At 43.6% G+C, this 25,293-nt stretch overlaps 1 protein-coding gene across 1 annotated transcript in view; it reads left to right on the plus strand.

Moving 5' to 3' along the window:
- Nucleotides 1-17,330: 17,330 nt before the first annotated feature.
- KCNB2 (potassium voltage-gated channel subfamily B member 2) overlaps nucleotides 17,331-25,293 on the plus strand; it is a 194,572-nt gene continuing 186,609 nt past the window's right edge. Inside the window, exon 1 of the mRNA XM_074577272.1 lies at nucleotides 17,331-17,765. The gene's annotated coding sequence lies outside the window, so the exon portion shown is untranslated. The remainder of the gene's footprint in view (nucleotides 17,766-25,293) is intronic.

The raw sequence follows: 25,293 nt of genomic DNA on the forward strand, positions 1-25,293 counted from the left end.
TGCGTTTACAGCCATCAGTGTTTAGGTTTTTGCGGAGCTTTAAAAGACAATAAAAGAGCCCACAGATCAGAATTTCTCTAGGTATTTTAAAGTAAACATCCATCCAACGTCAAATCTGTTGCACTCTCTTTGATAAAAAATGAACATGGATCACCAAGAAAATTGTCCCTTTGCGTCTATGTCTTCCCAGAAGGCTTTGATCACTGTGTGATATCATCAGCCATTAATGTCACTATGGCATGAGTTAAGGACAATGTTTATCTTGAGCTCAGTTGCTATTACCAGCAAGTTTTGCAATTTCAACAGTGATTCCTAGTACAGTGTCACAAGGGTATGTTTGATGTCTTGACTTAATGGGTAGCTTCAATCGATGTTGTGCCATGTTTCACTAAACAATAAGTCATTCACTTGATGTACTGAATTTTATTACAGGGACAACGGTCCAATAATCTGTCTCTTAGAATCTGAAAACATGGTTTCCCTTGGCATTACCTCTTCCCTTTGGAAAGGAGCAGATATTCACTGCAACTAGGAAAAAGTATAATTTATAGAATCATAGAATTGTCGAGGTTGGAAGGGACCTTTCAGATCAACCAGTCCAAACATTATGAAACATTTGAAGTTCAGCTTCCTGTTTTCAAAGGAAAAATGGGAAATATCCGTGGCAAAATATCTCCTTTATTGCAGCCCCCCTCCTAGGAATTACATGATATACCATGCCAGGTCTTTTTGATCCACAGAACCTGATTTGAGGGCTTGCACCAATAATTCCCCCTATTTTATGATGTGATGGAAGTAACACAATAAGCACATCCTGCATTTTGATCTCCTTATGTCTTATACTGAGACAGCATTGTGAGTGCTATAAAGTCAACCCAAAAGGGACTTCTCCCACCCTTACGACAAAATACGCCATGAGCATAGATGTCACACTAGCCTCTGCAAATACAGCTGACTGCCTGCAATGTGATTTCAGGGCTTTAAAATGAGAGCGAGAGAGAAAATGCGTATAACTGTTCCCATGAAACTGCAGTAAAATTGTTAAAACCACACAGCAAAGTCTAAGCTTCAGGCCTGCAACAGTGGCCAAGGCAGTAAGACAAGACACAAAAGCAACAAGAACAGCAACAAGAAGGTCACATGTGCAACAGGTTCTGCTTTAAGCAAAACAGGGATACATTTCCCCCTGCCAAATCAAGGCAGAAAAACAACAAAAGACACTCCCTATCAATACATAAATGTCTGATTCCTGTTAATGTATGTGACTGGGATGCAGAGATTTTTCTTATGGTGATGCTTGAAGGATTATTTTTGTGACCTCTTTTTTTTCTTTCAAAGAGGGACTAATTTCCTGCTAAACTCCAAGAAGTGGATATGAGGGATGATGGTGGAAATGATTCATTACTAACCTTGAACTCTTAGATTGTTTGACTAATGAAGTCGACATCTTTATCTGTACCTGCCATTTCACAGACTGCACCTATATTTGCATGTAGATTACACATGTAAGGGCACAGTATTGATAGTGGAATTAATCAAATTATTCTGCTTTCAGGCTCGAAAGACTCATTCCACAAATTAAACTCTCTGTAATTAAGCATTTTTTCCATGTCATGATATTGTTCATCCATTATTCAGCTAATTGAGGGCAATATTAGGGATCAAGATGCAGGTCTTAAAAGAGGTCCAAAAGTCATAAGTGGTGTTAGCATACCTCTTTCCTGAACACAAAAGGAATTTTAAAACACCTATAACAGTTTAAGGGACACTTACAAAACACTTAGAAGGATCACAGGCCTGATTCGGTTCCTTCCTGTGCTACACAAATATTTCATGTATCAAACCACATCATACCTCATAAACTCATATTCGTATATCTCAACTGTTTCATGTATCATTAAAAAAAGGCAAGGAAATGAGTTTCAAGTGGGCACTTTCTTCTAACCTTTCAGTGTCTTCTCCCAAGTAACAGGTGATAGGACAAGAGGAAACGGCCTCGAGTTGCACCAGGGGAGGTTTAGATTGGATATTAGGAAAAATTTTTACACTGAAAGGGTTATTAAACATTGGAACAGGCTGCCCAGGGAAGTGGTAGAGTCACCATCCCTGGAGGTATTTAAAAGATGGGTAGACATACTGCTTGGAGATATGGTTTAGTGATGGTTTTTGTCAGAGTTAGTTTGACGGTTGGATGATCTGAAAAGTCCCTTCCAACCTAGGCAATTCTATGATTCTATGATCCTATACTATTCATAAAAGTTTAATGCTTGTGTAGATGCCCAGCTAAACTCTTGAGGTCATTTCCCAGTTATGCCCAAGGAGTGCCCTACACGACCCTAGTAAAAGCATGTGTGAGCACCCAGCATGAATTTTGGCAGCTGAAACCTCCATGTTTCCAGTCTCTACTAAGTTAGACTTGCTAAGACATATGTACACTTATGTAGCTCATTGAAAGCTTCAAGACACCTGCTACGCACGTGTTCTCTGTCCTTTGATGGTGTGCCTAATGCCTGTCACAGCGCCCTAAGAGCCAGCATGACAGCCTTCCCTCGCTGGAAGCTGTCCCTCTGCTGTGTCCACCTCTGTCACTCGCACAGTGGCTTTGAGCAGGGCACAATGCAACTCAGGCAGAGCACAGACAATGGCTCAGGCCCCAACTAACAAATTTTTGCACTGATTTAATGTCACGTTGATCCAATTTATTGGTAGAGTTCATTAGGCTGATAATGTAATAAGGAAGCTCAACAGAGTCATAATGTATGTAATCTAGGAGGAGAGCCAGATTGTGCAGAACTGCTTATGTAAACATAGAAAAGCATAACCTTTTTTTGTAGGTTGAAGTCCAGCAATGAGACTGGGCCAAGTCAAGAAGCCTACAAAATTGAGCACACCAAACTCATATTTACTACTGCATTATAAGGGGGCTTTTTCTGTAGGAAGGCAGATGCATATGTGCAACCATTAATCTTTCAAGAACTTGAGAAAATACATACATCCTTAATAACTGGATACTTGTAAGGGACATCTGCCAACATAGCATATTCAAAAAATCTTCTTGATTTAATATATGGTTACTGGGGCACTCTTGAAAGCTTAGAGAACCATTAATCATGACAGCGAACTTTTTAATTAAGGTACTCATTTGTTCCAGTTTATATGCTCTGTCCTGCTCATATAGTTCTCACTTATAGGCACCTTTATTTCTAGAACCAAAACAATTTAGCTAAGAAACCGTTCAGGGAAATGACATATTTTCATCACTTTTAAAACATTTAATTTGCAAAACTCATGTTAAAAGGGAGGCAAGTGAGAATGCTTCTTATTTAGGCGTTCAGTCGTGGTCGGATAGATGGTTTGGTAGCTCCAAGCTAACTAGCACTGGTGGCAGCCTCAGTTACAGCGTGACAGTAGCTGTGGTGCATAAGCATCAGCGTATTATGCTGAGGACATTCTTGTTCACTGGAAATCAGTTGAAATGCCATCACTTAAACTATGATTTGGCAAGACTTTACCTTTGAGTCTCATTCTTATCCCGAAGCAGTGTGGAACCACATTATAGATTACAGCTGTGCAGTATATAAAATACCAGAGCTACGCCCTGTACTAAAAGCTGTCCAGCCGTGCTACTGCACCTCAGCACACTGGCTACAAGTGATCTAAGACTTTCACTGCATAGTGTAGATGTACTACTAGCGGAAATGAGATGGTCTGTGCAGTAAGAGAAAGAAAACCAGTGCAGCCCCACCTTGGGTGAACGCAAGTGCTGTGAGGGGTGGAGGGATGGGAAGGTTTCCTCATACTGGTCGCCATCCTTACAACAGCCCAGTCCCCAGGTGTTTTGTAGTTTTTAATGCCCAATCCCTGCACACCAGCCATATTAGATACTTAACTGCTCTTCTAGAGACATCCGGAGGCATTTGTGCCTCGTATCAGAAAGAAACGCATGAGTGGCATTCAGCACATTTTTTACTTGGCGATAATGTAGCAAACAGCAACTCTTCGAACAACAGAACCAATGAAGTCCAATTTCCTAAAGATCTGTGACTGATCGTTAGTACTGAATCTAAATTGTAATGTTCATGAGAAGTCTTTTCTGAAACTTGGATATTTATAACGGCTTCTCTGGGGTGAATTCTCCGGTGCCTAGTAGCTCACACTGCAGCTTTTTCCATAGTTACAGAATTATTTTTTTTCCCAGTACCTGATGAAAACCACAAGATTTTCTTATAAAATTGGAACCAGCTTCTGCCTTAGGGCTTTTCACTCACTAAAGGATTATTCTGCTAAAAGGAGCTAAATAGAATAATGTAGATCTGCATCACTCTGAGTGAACCTGCTTAAAAAATTCAGATGGTGAGAACCATTAGGCATTTTCAATAGCAATAACTGAAAGAGATAAAGTATTTTCTGGGAAGCATTCGCCTTATAAAGAGGTCCAAATGTTGCTCCTATTAATACTAAAGAACCAGGAAATTAGAGGAGAAAGGGACTGTGTACTTATTGAAGCATCCAAACAAAAGTCCAGTATTGTAGATTCAGCTAATCCATCTCTGTTTTCACCAAATGTGTGTTTTAAAATTACTTCTGGTTTACAGAATTAGAAACAGACCTTATTGCTCTGCTTCTTGGTCTGCTTGGGTTTATTCTTCAGTCCAGAGAAAGTCAGTCTCTCATGTGGGAGAAGAAAGAGACGAAAGTGCTTTCCTACCTCAGAATTGACAAAAATTGTCAATTCAGCTTCAGTTAATAGAATGGATGGTTATGCCTTTAAATGATGGCAGGAATTCCTTTGAATAATGGTCAAATTCACCAAATAAGTCATTCTTTGAGAGACAGAAACATCCATTTGAGAGTTTATGCTGGGGGCTCACCCTGAATACCCTAAGTTGATTGCACAAGTTCATGACCTAATGGTTTTTTGCGTGGAGGGTCACAGCCATTCATCAGTCTGAAGATAATGTATATCTAGTTTGCAGTACCCGTAGCAAAACCCATTTATTCTCAGAATCTTGTGTTTGCCTGCAAAATTAAAGGTTCAAGTCCAAGAGCCTGTTCTAATAGATTAGCCACACTTTATGCAACACAGATGATATTAACATCTATCTTTAAGAATAAAAGAGAGAGCGTATTCACTATAACAACCAGGAAAGAAAGATGATGGGAAAGCAGAGAACAATGGCTGTATCCTCCCATGGTTTGCTTCTATCCCTGCACAACATGTTCTGTGGCTGGATGAAGCTAGCAGTGACTTGTCATAAGTCTCCTCCTTCTCCGCAGTCACGATCTCCTTCTGTCTCAAATGGACGCACAGGTTTTTAGCTTTCTCTGTTGCAATGAGCGGAATTAATAGCATCATCTTTTTCAGGTCTTCAATCCAGATCAATAACCAAGGTACCATTCTCTCTATCACAGGGTTTCTCTTTTTTATAACCAGTGCACACAACACTTGGAGGCAAAGCTAGCTATGTCCAACATATCAATACGACACAGCACATCTAATTTAACTTTTCAAGTAAATTTCTGTGGCCTCTTAGCAACAGATTTGCTAGAATAGTTCAAGGAATGCTTTGAATCATAGAATCATAGAATGTGTTGGGTTGGAAGGGACCTTTAAAGGTCATCTAGTCCAACGCCCCTGCAGTAAGCAGGGACATCTTCAACTAGATCATGATACAACTTTTTTGCGCAGATGCTTTCTCAATTAAAATCATAGTGATAGTGGAGGTGAGTTCCCAATGATGTGAATGCAGAGCAAAGGCAAGACGATTGCTGCTTCATGGCTACGTGCAGTATGCCCTGTGCCTTTCTATTAGCATGTGACATCTAAGTACTGTGATTTATTATTGAAGGGTCAAAAATATGGTACTGCAAACTACTGTGTTTGCATTTGCAGCAGTTATTTTTACATAAATATTACACTGGAAGAAAACATTCATTTGCCAAAGTATATGGAAAAGGCCATAAACATGCAGATACGTTGACGAGGCCTAGGAACTGCCAGAGCAAGAGGTCCATGGGACCCGACAAGATGCATTCCAGAGTCCTGAGGAAACTGGCTGATGTAGTTGCCAAGCCACCCTCCATATCATGGCAGTCAGGTGAAGTCCCTCATGATTGGAAAAAGGGAAACATTGCACCTATTTTTAAAAAGGGTAGAAAGGAGGACCCTGGGTACTACTGAACTGTCAGACTCATCTCTGTGCCTGGGAAGATCATGGAACAGATACTCTTAGGAGCTATGCTTAGCCACATAGAGGACAAGGAAGTGATTAGAGGCAGCCAGCATTTCTTCACAAAGGGCAAGTCCTGCCTGACCAACCTAGTGGCCTTCTGTGATGGAGTGACTACATCAGTGGACAAGGGAAGAGCTATGGATGTCATCTATCTGGACTTCTCTAAGGCCTTTGATATGGTTATCCACAACATCCTTCTCCCTAAATTGGAGAGATGTGTATTTGATGGGTGGACTGCTTGGTGGATGAGGAATTGGTTGGATTGTCACATTCAGAGGTCAATGGCTCAATGTCCAGATGGAGATCAGTGACAAATAGTGTCGCTCAGGGGTCTGTATTGGGACCAGTACTATTTTATATCTTCATCAATGACATAGGCAGTGGGATGGAGTGCACCCTCAGCAAGTTTGCAGACAACATCAAGCTGAGTGGTGCGGTTGACATGCTGGAGCGAAGGGATACCATCCAGAGGGACCTGGACAAGCTTGAGAAGTGAATCTGTGTGAAGTTCATGAGGTCCTGCACCTGGGTTAGGGCAACCCCCTGTATCAATAGAGGCTGAGGGACGAAGGGATTGAGAGCAGCCCTGCTGACAAGGACTTGGGGGTACTGGTGGATGAAAAGCTGGACATGAGCCAACAATGTGCACTCACAACCCAGAAAGCCAACCATATCCTGGGCTACATCAAAAGAAGCGTGGCCAGCAGGTTGAGGGAGGTGATTCTGCCCCTCTACTCCGCTCTCATGAGACCACACCTGGAGTACTGTGTCCAGCTCTGGAGCCCCCAGCACAGAAAAGACATGAACCTGTTGGATTGGGTCCAGAAGAGGGCCACAAAAATGATCAGAGGGCTGGAACACCTCTCCTATGAGAACTCGCTGAGAGAGTGGGGGTTGTTCAGTCTGGAGAAGAGAAAGCTCTGGAGCGACCTTATTGTGGACTTTCGGTACTTAAAGAGGCCCTACAGGAAAGACAGAGACAAACTTTGTAGGAGGGCCTGTTGCAATAAGACAAAGGGTAATGGTTTTAAACTAACAGAGGGTAGATTCAGACTAAATAGAAGGAAGAAATTTTTCATCGTGAGAGTGGTGAAACACTGGAACAGGTTGCCCAGAGAGGTGGTAGATACCCCATCCTTGGAAACATTCAAGGTCAGGTTGGATGGGGCTCTGAGCAACCTGATCTAGTTGAAGATGTCCCTGCTCGTTGCAGGGGGGATGGACTAGATGACCTTTAAAGGTCCCTTCCTGCCCAAATTATTCTATGATTCATGTGTCATCCAGGAATTAAAGCAGGTCCGTGATGTCAACTACAGATAACGGGGCACACTTCAATATGATGGGGAATTTTTGATGGAGAAGGGGTGGTGGAAAATGGAAGGATGGAAACCCAGGGTGATGAGAACAGTTAGCAGAACAGTCTTTTGAATAAGCAACAACAGAACATCAAAATGATGGACAGAAGAGTGGCAGAAAGCAGGGTTTTATGGTGCAGGGTTCATATTGTCATCCTGAGTCTTTGGCAGGTTTGCGAACTGCCTAGTGAGGGAGCAATATTATACCATGAGACTCACAATGCCTTGTCATGATCCCAGAACACTTGCAAAAAGCAAATATGAGTAATGAACATTTAAAGCAAAAACTGTGCACCAGGCAAACAATTCATAAACTGGGATATTTGTCTAAGTCATTTGCAAGTAAATTCAATTAATAAGCAAATTAATAATAAACACACAAGTAAATCTGTGCATAAGTCACTTGCAAAGTACAGGGCCTGATTTCCTGGTATTTACGTCTTCAGCAGTCGTCTCCATCCATGCAAAATGAACGCAATATTTTTCAAATCAGATCCTGTAGGATTTCCCACCTTCTTCAAAGTCACTTTGCAGCTATACAAGCAAGTATTCAGATGGCAGTGAGCAAGGGGGTCCACTGAACACTTCTGCCTGCTCAGCTCTGCATATGACAGCTCAGCCTGGCTTCCTAGGGAAAAAATCTATGCCTTTGCCTTTCAGGTCCATTTTCTCTCCACAATTTCTTCCCCATCGCTTCTAAATCCATTAGCCCATTTCAAAACATCTTATCAACTTTCATGAAAAGTAGTGACAGGAGAGGAGAGCAACCCACATTAGTGTCTCTGCTGAGGCTGCAAAACACCTTTACTGCTATTTGCTTAATTTAGTGGAAACGCTGGCCTTTCAGCACATACAGTTCAGAATCACCCACACCATATGTCAGCAGCAGCGAGGGAATGGGACACAACGGATGGAGGAGACTGAGTTACCTGTGCAAGATAAGGAGTCTTTCAGGAGTGTGAAGTGGTGGAGCTTGTGGGAATAAATTTCAAGTGCAATTGGAGGTAGTTAGAGATAAAGGTCACTAAAACATAAAACAAGAGCCACCCCAAAACCAATCTGTTTAACGTACAATAAGAATATGAAGTTCCATGACTCTGCTTCCAGTCCTAATCGGCTTCCACATTTAAGTCACCATGTTACTTCGCACTCCTCAAAACAGTGTGTTTCATTGTGGTATCTATGCAGGCTTTTTTGCATTCTTCCACTGATTTGCAAAGGACTCACATAAGCAATTTAAGAATGAGAGTTTTAGTTTTTGCTGTTTGTTGTTGGCATGTTGTTTTGCCCTTTTTTTTTTTTGAATGGGAACAATGAGGAATGTGTTCTAGCCCATTTAGGAAAATGTGAATACGTAAATTTACACCTCCAAGGTGGGGTTTCTTAAACGCAATGCCATTTATCCTACGCTACAGGAATTTAAAAAACTGCTACAGTAAGTATAAAAATTTCTAATGAAATATTTCCGAAGAGATTATGGCATGTAACCTGCCAATTGAGTTTTGATACATTGCAGGGAAGTCTGAGGACTTGACATGTAAATTTTAAAAAGTTACATTTCCTTGACTTAAATAGTGCCCCATGGTATTAATCAAACCCCACAGAGCCAGCATCTTCAGGTATGCAGAATCTAAAGCAGAGCAGCAACGCATATTTGCGCAATAAGAATCACTAAAACCGTGCTTCACTCAGGAAATTATTTCAAAAAGTCAGTCCCTAAGTGGTTGTTATTTCTAAAGCTAGTTATGAACATATTGCTGCTTGAAGTGTTCCAGCAAAGCCAGTGTGTCAGTGTCAAGATGCTCATTTAAATTTACTTTGGTTTGGTGAACTTTTATGATCCCAGAGCCTAGCTCCAAACCAACTCTACTTCCTGGCAAGGCTGCCTTGGAACCAGGAACCTTGTTGTTCTTCAAGGACTGCTTCATCCAAAGATCATCCAACCTGCTCAGGAGCCTGGCTTGCCATGTCTCAAGCAATCTGCTTGGTAGGTCTCTGGAGTCCCTCACACTAGGGCTGACCCCCATATACTGGTCTATGTTGAGATGTCTCTGAGGCAGGACGCTGGAAACCTGGGAACCATCCACCTAATCAGGGCTTTCTTCCAGTTTTGCAGCAGGGAGGTGGAAGCCAGTAAGAACCCTCACTCCCCAAGCTTTCAAGTTCCTACATCTTGGGCTTGAAACCTGAAAAAACTTAAATGGGCTGACTGTGCCAGTGTCCGGGCAGGGCTCTACCCTCCACCACTGAATGCATCTGCAGCTTGTCAGGGAAGCTGGCTTTTTTTTAAATTGAGTTGTTGCCACACTGCGTGGAAAAAGTAGGAGTTCTCATGAACAGGAAACTCTGCTTTCCGTGCACCTTTAAGAAAAAATATGGTTCTTTGCCAAAAATAATTTACAAATTGAAACCATTACCTGGTAACAACTTCATTATTGTTTGTCTTCCAGGAGGTTCCACTCGGGCTAAGTGCCCCATTTTCACATCAGGGTAGTACTCTCTTCCAGACATTACAATGGATAAAAAAAGCTGTAGGGAAGTGTTGGGGGTGGAGGCTAAAGAAAAAAGCAATTAGGTTAACCTATTACTCTATCAGATTCATATACAATCCCACAGGAAAAAAAAAAAAGTCTGCACAAACCCTGAAAAATAACTGAAAGTAATTTGTGGATTATTTTTTTTCCCAGTTTGCTGGTAGTTTTGTGCTGCAAGCCAGGAGCAGAACTATGTTCTATACAATGTGTTATTCACAGCTGGAGAAACATGGGCTTAATATTGGGTCAGGGTTTGCCAGTGATACCAAGATATTTCATTAAAAAAGTTCATGTCCACAGGTTTTCTGCATCTCAGTCCTGAGATTTAATCCATGGGGAACAAGTTGGAAATGAAAAATAACAGTGGGAATGAGAGCTCCAAGGCCGATCACTTTGCTTGTGAATGCAGTAAGTTTTAAACAAGTTATCCACATTTAATTTATCGTATTTATCAGCAGCACAAGTTTGTCAGATGTGTTGACAATAGCTCCTGTCTGATCTCTGGGAAGCTCACTCCCCAGTTCCCGCCACGATGTCAGAGCAGGACTATGCTGTCATTGCACAGGCACCTGCAGAACTGCCCTGCTCAGGGAAAGCTTCAAGCCGTGTTTTGGGAAAATTAATCTCCCTGTAGTTCCCCAAGAGCACATTAGAGTACAAGATACGGAGGAAATTCTCTCCTCCTGGATGCCCGGCCCTGTCTCTCCACTCGGAGTCTCTATCCGCTTCTACCCGGCTGCAGGGGAGGAGCATGGGGATTGCCCTTATAATTAGAAGCTTCATACCTCTCACAACTAATCACAGTCTGATCCTTCTCTCTCTGCAATTGGCTTCCTCCCATTACAAAATCCTCTGCTCCTGGATGTTTCATTCTCCCTTGCTAATAAAGAAAGGTATTTAGCCACTAATTCTGAGCGGCTGCTGAACATCCCTCCTTCCAGTCCTTGCTGGTTTGCTTCAGCTCCGAGCTGAAGCTGAACAGAAAATGCCTTCTGCTTGTGCCTAAGTTATTGTGACAGATTACTTTTAATTAATCTACCGTTAAATCATATTTGACATAGAGCAAAACAATCCAAAGCGAAAAGCCTAAAAATACTGAGTCCCGTTTCACCAGACTGGGGAAAAGCAGACAAATTGCTGCCTACTACAAAAACCCCAGGCGGGTATGGCAAATGTTGAAAGGAGCTGGGAAAGGACATCTTCCACAACGGCCCTCCCGGGAAGGGAGAGCCCCGTTGGTGTGGCTGTCCCTCCACGGGGATGGGGACGGAGCCAGCGCTCCCAGCCCTACCCGCCTGCTCAGCGCCGCGCACCGCAGCCACGAGCGACTGTAAAAGAGGCAGTGGATGTTTCGGAAGTCACGAAAGCCACCTCCTTGGAGATGGTATTTAAAGAAACACGTTTTTGCATTGCAGAGATTGCTGAGTTCAAAGCTAGACGGCAATAGCTGATCACCTAGACACGCCTCATGCTAAGTATGCCTTTGGCTATAAGCATCCCCTAGTTCCCCCTTTATAATATAATAGAATCAGGAAATTCCAGGTCTTTAGAATGACAGGATTGGGTTTTATTCACCCACTCTTTTGTCATAAACTTGGACCAAGCTACTGCAACATCTGGCAAGCAACAGCAGAGCAAGTTTAAACGCGGGATATACCCTACCTGGCACTCATGAGCAAAGCTGAATCATTTCTCAAGGTTGTGAGCTGGCATGGGGCCAAAATAAGGGATCTCAGTTTAAAGGTTTGTGAATAAGACCGGCTAACATTTTAATTGACAGAGGGGATTAACGTTCAGCTCATGTTTAAAGAAAAAAAAACAAACCCAAACTATGAAGATTACATTACAAAATACAATTTTATTTTTTTAGCAAAACGTAAGCTACACTAATCCACTACAGGAGGTTAAAAAAAGACTTTTGAATTTGTGGAAATCATCGCCATCTTATGTCACAGGAAGGAGAGCCCTATATCCAAATGTTGCAGGCTGGAGCTCCAGGAGCCACTCAGCAGGCATTCTGTCTGCTTGACAAAAAAGACAGCCAGTAACTCTTATCTATTTGACTTCTACATATGAGAAGATGCACAAATTTGAAATAAATCAGTTTGTACAACTCTGATTCAACTGTAATCATATCGATATGCCTTTTAGTTCAATTTTGTTTTCTGTTTGTATTATGTTGTGTCTACAATTGATTTTAGCCCTAGCAGAAATTACTATATTCTTGCGCAGCTTTGTCCAGAATAAAAAAAAACAAACAAAAAAACCAACAAAAAATCCACCCAGAGAAGAAAGGAACAATGAATCAATTTTTACAAACAGCCAAGAAAAAAACCCTCAAAAACCCCATCCAAGTTGTGGCTAATTTGACAATGGCATCTTGCCCATGATGTGTCCTTCCTGGCTGTGCTCTTGCTCAGCTCCATCGCTGGTTTTGTGATACCCAGCCCTGTAAGTTTCCACTTACTGCGCTAGAGAAGAAAAAGCTGCCATTATTGCCCCTGTGTGCAGCAGCATACTATTCCCAGGTGTGTCTACAAGATAGCCTTCAAACACTAGGGAGACTGCTGTCCCACTGCGTCCTGTGGAAGAGCTGGAGCCCCTTCCAAGAGCCCCTCTAAAACCCAAGACTTGGAGAAAACGTGGTGGAGTGCGATCCATGGCAAGAGGAATAGAAAGCATATTCTTCTGAGATGCAGAAATCTGATAAAAGGAAAGCAAAACCTGAAAAAGAGGGGAGAAAACCCCCAAACCACTCATTAGGAAGCATGGAAAGCTATTCCATGATTCAGGAAGTCCCTAATCCAGACCAGACGCAGACTGAACTGTGGTGGGCTACGCTATTGCCAGATGCTATTTCCAATGTGATTTATTTTAAGACAATATTAAACTTGGCCAAGAAGCTGCCTTTGTTTGACTTGTTTTTATCTGGAGGTCTTGGGTGACAGAAAGGGCACTGGGATGGGGTTTGCTTTTCTCCTAAAACAGAACCTTCTTCTTTGTTGGACTCATCACTGGGAAATTATGAGACATTTCCAGACCGCTTGATATTGCGTTTTGGCCTTGCACTAACTAAGGTGATTACATTCAGGAAGATGATAAAATATTTATTTAGACAGACAGGCCAGCTTTGACACTGATGACAGCAGCCCTCCTGTTTCTTATTGTAATATCTGCTCCTGCAGGTGAAGAATAGCCATGAAGCCAGCCTGTAAGGGGACCAATACTTTCCAGTATTGCTGGAGCAGGGACTGAAAGCCTTGGGTTGAGCTGAAATGGGGTCCTGGGCCATGGGCAGGGGTTGAGGGAGCCCCCAGGGGAGGCTGGGCTGGGCCAGCAGCCCTGGTCATGCCTTCAGGGGCCTGACAAACACAAATCCACTCTTGTTTCTTCAAAAAGACGCAGACGTGTGGGTCACATGAGTTCACTAGTGTGGTCCAGATGGTCAGCAGTGAAGAAGACAATTATTTCTTGCAACAGTTAGATTGTGATTTTGAATCATTTTCCTGCCGCGTTTAACGATGCCTTTCCAAATGTTTGCCCATCTTCCTCCATCCCCGCCTCCCTCTGTTTCCCGCCCCCCCTCACTCCAGGTGTTTTAGAAGGACTGCCTCACAGAGAGATAGTGGGCTCATCTGTGCAAACCAGGCGTGAAGTGAGAAGGAAGAGGTCTAGCACATTTATGAGGCTAGTCTTTGATGAAAGGTGCTCTGAAAAACACAGCTGTAATGAGGGAGAAAGATCTTGCAACTGAAAGCTTGGTAGGAAAGCGACTTCTCTTTCATTCAAGCTGTGACTTTCTTCTCCTTATCTGACCAACTGAAACAAAACTCCTCCGGAGTAAATCTTTCCCACATGGTCTGCAAGATACCGGTCATCACCATGGCCATACATTTTGCTCTTTTTTCCTCGTAAATAGAGGCCTCCCTTCAACTTCCAGACACAGTGGTTGTAGGGGCAGAAGATGAGTGCTCATGAACAGAAAAGTCCCAAGCCTAGAAAACGAGCAAGCCTCGAACAATTAGAATTTTGTTTATGAAGGAAAATTGAATATTACAGATAGAGTGAAGCAAACATGTATGATAATATGCCTCTATGTGCAAAACTTCTTTCCCAGAATAAAGTTATTTTTACTGAAAAAGTCCTTTCCCAGAATAAAGTTATTTTGACTTTGGACTCAATAGCTCAGAATAATTCCAGAATAATTCCTCCTTTTTGAAAGCAGATCAATTGCTTATTCTGGAGTAGTGTCTACACAGCATGCACACCGGCATAGCCGGAGAACTGCAGGAACTCGCCTATTGACTGCTCTTTCTGTCAATTTTCCCAATAAGCAAGTCCTATTAATGTCTGGGGGGGGGGACGGTGTATGAGAGAGAGATAAGAGAATCTCCCTTTATCAAAAACAATGAAAAATCAAATATTACAATCTCACAAAAACAGTCTGCTTCTATAAAACACATACAGCCTTCAAAACCACTCACTGCATCATGAAAAGCAGCGGAGGAGCACCAGAGCTCCTGAGAACCTATTATTCCATGAGCATCCAAATGAATGAACTCAGATTTCCTACAGCTCTGTCTCATGAGCTTTACCGGCTGCAATGGCTAAGAAGACACAAGCTCCAGCTGAACTTTTCTCACTGATGGGACATATCACATTCAGATTTTGAAGCATGTAACAACACATGAACTCCTAATGCCACCTTTGCCACGTGGGCACAAAGTGTTACATAGTGAGGCTCTCCGCCCAACTGATGCCTTTTCCTTAAACTTGTAGGAATTTAATTGTCTTTGAGAGTTTTTCCCACATCTCACAATCAGCTAAAACTGATCATCGAGTTCAAATATTAGGAATGAGCCACACAGACACATGCACACACAAGGAGTGGAACGTATGGAATACATAGATACCTGGATTTCAACTGGGGAGTAGTTGGGGAAAGAAATGGGTAGCTACGGGATTTCGTTTATCATGTATGGAAGAATATTTCCCTGATTGACCATAAGGATACACTGGAGTGAGTAGCACATATGTCTGTCACAGATGTTCAGAATTTAGACAAAGCGCATTCTGCTGGAGGTTTCAACATAAATCATTATTTCCATAGAAAACTAACCTTGAAATCAGCAGCACTTAGGACTTCCGATGCCATGGTACCCATTCAGAAAACTTCAGAAGGTAGGCCAGGAGAAGATGGTCGATCTTTTTTAAAAATCACACATATATATGTTCCCAAGGCAAGGAAGTAAATAAAACAGGGGAAATTAATACAGGAAATGAGCATTCAAAGTTTAACCTAATTTTCAGTTAGTTGTAATTGCAATCATGGTGGCAATACTGCCCAATCTGTTTCTTGGATGGCTTTCAAAAGAATTAGGAGGTCTTTGAATTAAAAAAAAAAAAAGGAAGCTGATAAACATTGTGTTGGAAAGTCTTCATCCCACTTCATCCCAGCATCAGAATGTGCAACACTGAAGGCAGAATCTCAGACCTATAGGATGAGATGAAGCCTGAGCAACACAATGCAGAGGGCAAAGGTACAGTTATGAAACCTGAGAAAGAGAGGAGAACTTGAAAAGAATAGCATTCTAATTGAATACCTAAAATACAGAGGGGCATCACTGAATAAGGGAGAGAGACTTCCTCCCATTATGAGGAGTGATAAAGGACTTTCCATTAAAAAGCCATAAAGAACTGTTAAACCCTATGGGAGGGAGGAAGAGGCAGCAGAAGTAGCAGAAGTCTTGATCGCAGCCTGCCACCCCATCAAGACCTGTTGAGAAGAGCGTGTGAGTCCCTCCCTGACTCCCCGGGCACTGCACCTCTGCCATGGTGCTTGGCCCTTGGCAGGCCCCTGGCACCGCAACATCTAGGCTGGCCCAGGGCTGTCAAGTTGTCAGCCAGACATGAGGAACACCTGTTTGTGTTGGAACACCCATGTCTCCTGTGTTGCGTGCCTGTGCCCTGCACGGGCCAGGGAAGGGGAAAGGAAAAGAGAGGAAGGAAGGTACTGTGAGTGTAGCACTGACAGGAGAAGGTGGTGTGTGTGTTGGGGGAGAAGTAAGTATATACGACACCAAGCTGTGTGGCATGGTCGACACACTGGAAGGAAGGGATGCCATCCAGAGGGACCTAGACAGGCTTGAGAGGTGGGCCCATGCCAAACTCATGAAGATCAACCCGGCCAACTGCAAGGTCCTGCACCTGGATCATGGCAATCCCAAACACAAATACAGACTGGGTGGAGAACGGATTGAAAACAGCCCTGAGGAGAAGGACTTGGGGATGTTGGCTGATGAGAAGCTCAACATGAGCTGGCAATGTGTGTTTGCAGCCCAGAAGGCCAACCATACCCTGGGCTGCATCAAAAGAAGCGTGGCCAGCAGGTTGAGGGAGTAGACATAGTGCTTAGAGATATGTTTTAGTGATGGTTTTTGTAAGTTAGGTTGGTGGTTGGACTCCATGATCTGAAAGGTCTCTTCCAACCTAGGCAATTCTATGATTCTATGATTCTGCCCCTATACTCTGCTCTGGTGAGACCCCACCTGGAGTACTGCGTCCAGCTCTGGAGCCCCCAGCACAAGAAGGACATGGACCTGTTGGAGCGAGTCCAGAGGAGGGCCATGAAGATGATCAGAGGGCTGGAGCACCTCTCCTGTGAAGACAGGCTGAGAGAGTTGGGGTTGTTCAGCCCGGAGAGGAGAAGGTTCTGAGGAGATATTATAGTCTTCCAGTACCTAAAGGGGGCCTACAGGAAAGCTGGGGAGGGACTCTTTATCAGGGAGCGTAGTGATAGGACAAGGGGTAACGGTTTTAAACTGAAAGAGGGGAGATGTAGATTAGATATTAGGAAGAAACTCTTTGCTGTGAGGGTGGTGAGACACTGGAACAGGTTGCTCAGAGAAGTTGTGGATGCCCCATCCCTGGAAGTGTTCAAGGCCGGTCTGGATGGGGCTTTGAGCAACCCGGTCTAGCGGGAGGTGTCCCTGCCCATTGCGGGGGGGGGTGGTGGTGGTGGTGTGTGTGTTTGGAACAAGATGATCTTTAAGGTATCGATGTGCGGCGCGGGGGGCGCGGGGGGGGGGGTCGGGGGGCGCGCTTTGCGCGCCCCCCGCCCCCCCCCCGCGCCCTCCGCGCCCCGGCCTGAAGCGATCGTGTCCCCCCCGCCCCCCCCACCCCCCGCCACCGCCGCCGCGCACAGCCGCAGACACGGGCGGCCGCGCCGGCAGCTCTCATGCAGCCGAGGATTACAGCGGGGCGAGGGCAACGCGGGCTCGGCTTTTATCCTTCCCCCCACCCCGAGCCTCGGTCCTCCGCCCGCCACCCCAGCCGCTCGCCGCGCTGCTTGTTCGGCGGGTTTTCCATCTGCCGTGGTGGGGTGGGGGGGGAGGGGGGGCGTTTAGGAGGGAGATGCCTTTGCCGTGGTTTCCCACCCCCCGTCCTCTCCGTGCCGGGGGGGGGCGGTGATGTGGAGACGGGAATGTAGAGCAAAACCCTCCCCGGGAAGGAGCGACCAAAACAAACCTCTCGCCGTGGCTTTGGCGGCCGCGCAGTGCCCGGGGAAGCCCGAGCAGCCCCTGCCAGCGCCGGGGAATCCCTCCTCCAGCCCCCGGCGGTGCCCCGGGCTCCCGCGGAGCAAGGTAAGGGGACGGGCATCTCTCCTCCGCCGTTCGGTTTTATTTATTGGGGTGCCTCTTTTTTTTTTCTTTTATTTTTTTTTTAATTAGAGACCGAGTCCTCCACGCCTCTCGCAGCGGTGGGAGTTGCGAGGGAGGCGAACGCTGGCCGGCTGGCCCCCCGGGTCGCCCGGGCCGGAGGGATGCGCCGTTCTTCCCGCCGGGAAGCCCGGCGGCGGGGAGCGCCCCGCGGTAAGAGGGGACAGGCTCGGCGGGGCTGGACCCACACAGGGGTTTTCTTTCTTGGATCAGTTTGAGGGGGAATAATGCAGCCCCCAGGCTGGAGCGCTTTGGAAACCGTGGCTTGTGTTGTTGTTCCTTCAGAGCTGCTAAAGGGGAGGAGGGGGGAGAAATGACATTTCGTAGTATTCTACCTCCTGCCGTGGGTGAGCTTTAAAGATAAAGGCTCGTCATTTGTTTCCGATGCTCTAATAGCGCTTGTGGGAACCTGATGATACAAAACCTCGGCGTTCTCGGTAGGTAGCTGTCATTTGAATTACCCCGTGTACCCGGGGACTGAAAAATCCCCTCTGTCAGAGAAGGAAAACTGTAGCATTGTGCTGGTCTAAAAAATACTGGCATAGATGCTTTCTGTAGATACGTAACGTGCTGTCAGTCCCCTAGATTTAAAAACCTAAGTGTCTTTATAAACAGGCATGTTCACTGCATGGTTTCTAGAACCCATTCAGTGTGTTTCTTATGTCAGAATTTCACTGTCCGGGTGAAGGTAGACCTTTGTTCATACCCTATGTATGTATTGTCCATATTTATCGTGGGTCTTGGACTTCATTCAACTCAAGTTACATAATGATTAAGATATAAATAAGCAGTATATTTGCCGTTTCTTGGGCATTTTAATTCATTGCAGATGAGACCATTTCTAGCATCCCTGCCAAAATTGTCACTTTTTAAATGTTTGCATAAAAAGGGAAGTGTCAGTAGCATCAGGTGGAGGCAACATTCCGTAGCAAATACACCATCATCGAGACCTTGCTATTAAAAGGACATCTAAGCAAAGGATTTCAGTGACCCCATACTGTAGCTCTGAGGAGCTGCCAGGATTGGTTTAGAGGAGGAAGAATAGCAGCCAGGCTGGACAGGGGAATGGGAGTGGGAAAAGCCTGTCTGGTGAGGTTTTGCTTTTTAAAAACACTTAAGACTTCAAGTTCGTCTCAGCTGGTGTGTCCTATCCAAGTTAGTGCAGAGCTAGCACTGAGCCTTAGAGGCTTGGCAAGGTCTGAGAAACTAAACGTCCCACCAAGCCTGGGGCGCGATCCTCCTCCCAGGGGGTTTTACTAGGAACTTTCAGGGGAGCAGGGTGGGTCAGTACATGCCGCTTGTGAGATTTGTGTGCTCTGGGATCACCTGAGGTGTCCTAGCAAAGCTCTGGAAATCTTGAGGTGTACTACCTCAAAAAAGTTCGTTGCTGGTTTTTTACGCTGCTGTCATTTCCATTCAAACAGCAACTGACAAACTGTCTCTTCGCTCAGCTTTACTAGAACTTGCAGCTGCTTTGGTGGTTTTTTTTTTAGTTTTTTATTTTATTTTATTTTATTTTTAAATGATGCATCCACATTGTTCGAATTGCTCTTGCCTCCTTCTTTCTCAGTCAGACGCTGTCAGTGGGGCTCAGCAGGTTGGCCTCATTCAGACATATGCAGACAGTAAGACCGAAAACATCTTCAGTTCGAGATGAGGGAGAAGTGCTGTTTGGACCAGCACGCTTCAGTCTGAGCATTTTCATTGGCTGCAGCCTCTTGAAATGTCCCGTTGCCGTAACGATGCCATATCATATGTATTTATTTATTCATGCTCAGCCTTTTTTTCTAAGTGCAAGTTAATTGGCAAATTCTGGCTTGCCATTCAAGGCGAGGCGAGGAGTCGAGATTCGCAATAGCTTTCTTGCCAACGTTTGGGTTTTTGCCAAACAGCTTGCTACTGTGACTTTTAGAAGACAATCTTGATTTTATGTGACTTCCTTGAGCTTCATGTCACTACAAGCCCAGGTAAAATATTTTTGATGGTGCTCCTATATTTTTGAGGGTGCTCTTATACTTAAAGCTACCTGCCGGAGGAGATTTCAACCAGTGTTTTACTCCGTATGTTGCTCTTACATAAACAGCACGTTGGGGAGGGGCTGTCTGGTCTGGAGTCTGCATGGTTTAGAGGAAAGGAGTCTTGGCGAATGCGAGATGAGGTACCTGGTGAAGGGGGCAGTGTCTGGGGCCACTGCAGCATGGTGGGATCCCGCTGCAGACCCCTCCAAAGGCATTTGCTCTTCCAGAGTATGGACCTGCTGCTCCCACCAGGCAGAGCCCAGGAGGGAAAGCCAGGAGCCAGAGAGGGGAGCGCTTAAAGTTGGGAACCACTTCAGCTTCATCACAGTACACATACGCACATTCTAAAAATGAAATTTTTGGATGTTTTCAGGGGTCATTTCTATTAACTCGTCATGTTATTGCATAATACCTTCTCTGACCCAGCAACAGTACGCTCACAGCTTTTGGAGTTAAGTAACGAGCACCTCTGAAAGGACTTTCCCTTCTTCTATAGTATTTTTCATTTTTAGAAATAAGTTTTTTTACTTTATGTGTGTCTGTATATCATAAACTTGGATGCACAATAAAAACAGGCCGTTGTTTACTTTGTTGGGTTGTGCTGTTTCTACTCTTATCGGATGTGAGCACCCTAACAGAAAATGTTTTTTGATTTTGATAAGTACCCGGCAGCTTTCTCTTACAGTTATTGCTGAGGAAGTGGCACTGGGTATTTAATTTTTTGAATTTTATAATAATTCTTTGGGACATACTGTTTTAACTCACATTTTAGCAGGTAGAAATAAGTCTCTACTTCCTAACAATAAGTTTAACTGTAAATCAAAATGAACTTTCCAATTTTTAATTACAGAGATCTCTAAGATATACAACAGTGTTCTGTGGGATACTGTGAAAATAAATTGCTTGGGACATTATAGACTAGATTTGTTCTTATTGTAAATGTAATTTTTGTGCAATCCCATAGATTCCTGTGTTTATTTATCTGTAATTCTCTGGCTATATGGAAAGGATTTGGAAAGAATTTCATTATTTTGAATTTTTTTCCTGAGTATTGTGCAATTTTAGATATCATATTGCATGCTGTAATAAATGGACTGCATAGTGATGCTCAAATCCAATCTAAGTAAAATGCACGTATATTAAATCATATGATTAAATACAAAAAGTGAACAGAGGAGCTGAACAACTCGATTTTTTATTGAACAGAACTTGGAAGTTTCTTATCTTGGTTAGCTATAGGTATAAAGACAGTCCCAGTATAGCTTCCCAGATCACTAAATACCATAAAAGCCTTAGATATAATATGCATCGGTCAAGATATTTAAAATCTATTAAGCTTAAAACTGCCTGTATTCTCCATTAAAGCTGGAAGGACTGGAAAGGCTGTTCTGCTTTTTGCCCTTCCTGATGCTCGTCACAGCACATGCAGAAACTTCAATGCAAGTCACACGTTGGCATCCTCCTGAAGTTTTACTTGTTTTCTTCCAAGGCTGGAGGGCTGGGGTAAACTGAGGAGTTTTTAGACTGAGGAGCTACTTTTTCAAGTTTTTTTTTCACAAGTATGAACTGCATCATCAGTAAGTAATGGATATTCTTTTGAATGTACTCATTTGTGGATTATGGTGACCGCATGAGCAATACGGAAACAGTAATGGAAAAGTCTCAGGCCACTAAAATCTGTGGGGGTTTTAATTTTTTTGGTTCTAATGCAGGAAGTCTATATTTAGCAGTAATGGCAGATCAGCTGTGACTTAGGTGTCCGGCTTCTATAGGGCCCTATTCCTCCTCCGGATGACTATAAAGAGTAGTCAGTAGCATCACTGCTGGCAGCAGCAAGAGAGTCAGAACCAACAATCTATTAGCTAATAAATAATATATGTCATGCTGGCATAATGCAGCTCTGAGTATTTAGGAGTAGGCTGTGATAAGCAGCAATTGTAGTCTTTACAAGGAACAATGGCAATCTACCAATTTACCTCTCCTAATGCCATGTCAGGGGGACCGCGGTGCACTGTGAAATTGGGCAGATACAGTCCGAACGCAGACAGAGGGGCCGAGCAGCTCTCTTATCGCAGCACTGGCACGTGATAACAGGAGAAGCCCCTACACTGGTCAGTGCTTCTCCCTGGGAAGTCATGTTTGCTCTTGCAGGGTGTTCTTCATGCTGCCGTCGTATTCGCGTATTAGCTTGTGTTAGGAAATAAACATCAGCCCTTTAGGTAAAACCACGTAACGAGGAAACGAATGCAAAGCTGTGCTGATAATTAACTGAACAAAGCTCTCAAACGTAATCTTCTTTGATGACACTGGAGATGAGCTTCTCCCCCTGATTGCCGAACAAGTTAGGAAATAGAAATCAATTATGGCAGTACAGTCCAAATACAGAATAAATTTGCCTCAGAGCATTAATAAGACATCTCAAGACAGTTAATAAAATAGTTTTTCACAGTGCCTCATCAATAGTTAACTTTTAGAAAATTAGCTGTATTTTATACAGAGAGATACAAAAAATACAACCAAACTCAACAACTTAAAATGAGGCCATAATGCTGCTTTCTACGGAGCTTTCAGTTGTGTCTTTTGCTCTCTTAAAGCGTGAGGTTTTGGTTTACGTACAAGGTTGATGACCTCATCTCAGCTGGATGTACGCTCAGATGACTGAATAATCCTGCTATAATTTATGGCCATACCTTTAGTGTAAATTTGAATATATTAGCGAGATCCTGGGATAGTTTGAGCAGAAAGTGCTGGCAGGCTGCAGCATCTAGAAGCAGCTCGCTAATGTATTTAAGCAGACTCAAAACAGTGAACTGGACTAATTAGCCTTGAAATCACAAAGCTATGAACACTATTGTATGTGTTCATCCAGTGGCTGCTGGGATTAATAGCGCGCAGAGTTGATCTACCTTGACAGCAGTGCCATCTAGAAGTTCTTGCCTACTAGAATATTTCCATCTCATGCTTTGTCCATTTTCATTATTGCTGACATAGAGCAAACTTCTTAACTGGGTAAGCCTTGTGCTCACATTTATATTCAGGAGTATCCTGGCTGCCAATAGTTGGTCCCTTTAGTCCCTGTTTAGGCATTTCATTAAAGTAGCACTAGCGGTGCTGGTATCTTCTGCTCCCCTTGAACTAAAGAAGGGATGAGAATGTTTGGCCGCTCTGAAAATGAGGAGATATTTGTAGATCACCTAGTAAAAATGTTTGGCTTTTGTTCAGTAGCTTTGTGGTTAGGGTACTTACCCAGAAGTAGGAAATCAAGCTTGTATGCCTTTCTTAGGTTAACATGATGCAAACAAATATTTCACCTCTTGTAATCCAAGATCCACCCCAGCCAAAGGATTGCTCATGCCCCTCAGCTACAGACTCATGCCTGTTGCCTTTCGAGCACAGTCTGCCTCATTATTGCTCAGTACAAACAGGTACGGTGGTCTCCATCGCTTCAGCCATCCAGGGGCTTAGCAGTAGCCTATTAAATACAAACCACGGGTCTGAGTCACCAGGGATGAACGTGGTCTCTGGGTGAATGTTTAATAACCAAGCAATTACATCAGTTGGTTGCTACCACCACCTCAAGGTGTAACAAGCAATAGGACAAGAGGAAATGCCCTCAAGTTACGCCAGAGGAGGCTTAGATTGGACATTAGAAAAATTTCTTTACTGAAGGGGTTGTCAAACTTTGGAACAGGCTGGCCAGGGAAGTGGTAGAGTCACCATCCCTAGAGGTGTTTAAAAGATGTGTAGATGTGGTGCTGGGGGACATGGTTTAGTGGTGGACTTGGCAGTGCTAGGTTAACGGTTGGACTCAATGATCTTAAAGGTTTTTTCCAATCTAAATGATTCTATGATTCTTTTTTGAAAAGAGTGAACCTTGTTCAGTTCTTCTGAAGGACTTCCATGTTTTATGGGCCTCGCATAAGAGGAGGTTTCCAGACTTATAATGTCATGTGTGTGTGTTGTGTCCCTTTTGATCCTGCCTATGCACTGGGCCTGCATGGGAGTTCAGAGTATCTTCTTTATGACCGTGAAGTATCATGTTGATTCTGCCTTAGAGGTTCCCGCACCCTTCTTTGAACTTGGGTCTTGTATGTTTAATATTAGAAACTCTGAACTAATGGCTCTGATGGAGCACGTTTTTTAAGAGGATGCTGTGGCTTTTAAAAATACATTTTGGCTTGATAGAGGTAAATAAATTAATTTATAGTGGCAGTTTTATGAAAATTTTCCTTTTAGCTGTTCTTGATTTCAGAATTACAGCAGCAGTAGCATGGGCTGGTGCATGATAGTGAGTCCTCACCTTTTTCTATTGTTAGGTCAATTTGAGTGTCAAAAATATCAGTACTCCTGGTATTCAGCTGCCTTTAGGCTTGACATTCTGCTTCCCAGAACTTATGTTGTCTCCATTGTGGTAGGACCAAAAATCAGTATGAAAATGAAGTGTTGCTTCTTCTCTACAGTGTTAAACTGGAGTCCCTAAGAACTGCCCTCCCTTACCCAGTCCCCAAACTTTTGTGCAGGATGTGGAACCAAAACACATTAGATAAAGTCAGGAATCAAAGTTTTCTGCTTTCCGGGTAAGATGGGCAAAATAAGGTGACAGGTTGTCATAGGCCCCACACGACAATTTTTAGTAGTAGGTTGGGGCATTTTTTCAAGGCATGGCATAGTTTAAGACATCAAAAAGTTGAAGGTATAGATTCTCCAAAATCAAGCCTAGGCTGAAATTTGTCTTAATTTTTAATGATAAAAGCTTTTTGTGAAGCCTTGCTGATGCTATGACCTTGGGGACATTTCCAGCTGTGTACAAAGGCGCTTGTCAGAATTGAGTCACCCAAAAATCAAGGCCTTGGTTCATTCGTTCCGGCTTCAGTGCTTCTGTGAAGCACCAGGGATAGGAACGTAGGCTGTAGTCCTACTGGGTAGAGTCATTGGGTTGAGATAAGAATCTCTTAAGTAAATCTGCCTATCTTAAACTGAAATCTTTGGCCACGTCTTTGTTGTCTAGGTAGGTCTATCCCTTCCTTGATTGAAACAGCGAACAGTCCAGTTAGAAAGGTTCAAAATGAAATTTTTGAAGGCGGCAAAAATTGAACCTAAATGTTTTAATTACCAAAGAAGTTTCTTAAGAATATGACCATGCTTTCCTTAATTGTAGATGTGGAATGGTGGGGTTGCATGTTTGTCCTCTACGAGAAAATTCAAACGTTATACTAGTATTCTGGACAAAGTGCCACAGCCAGAATTGTGCATGCAGTTTCATCCAAAGAGGGATAAAGTCTCACCCTTCTCAGTGTGCCTTGTTGCTTCAGACATCATTGTCTATCTGTATAGTATAGTATTATATATTCTGTAATATTTCCCTGCCTAGAAACCTAGAGCCATCATTCAGTACTATATTATGCAAGTTTTTGTTCAGGAGAACAAAAAGACAT

The sequence above is a fragment of the Larus michahellis genome, chromosome 2, assembly GCF_964199755.1.
Source record: "Larus michahellis chromosome 2, bLarMic1.1, whole genome shotgun sequence".
NCBI classification, from domain to species: Eukaryota; Metazoa; Chordata; class Aves; order Charadriiformes; family Laridae; genus Larus; species Larus michahellis.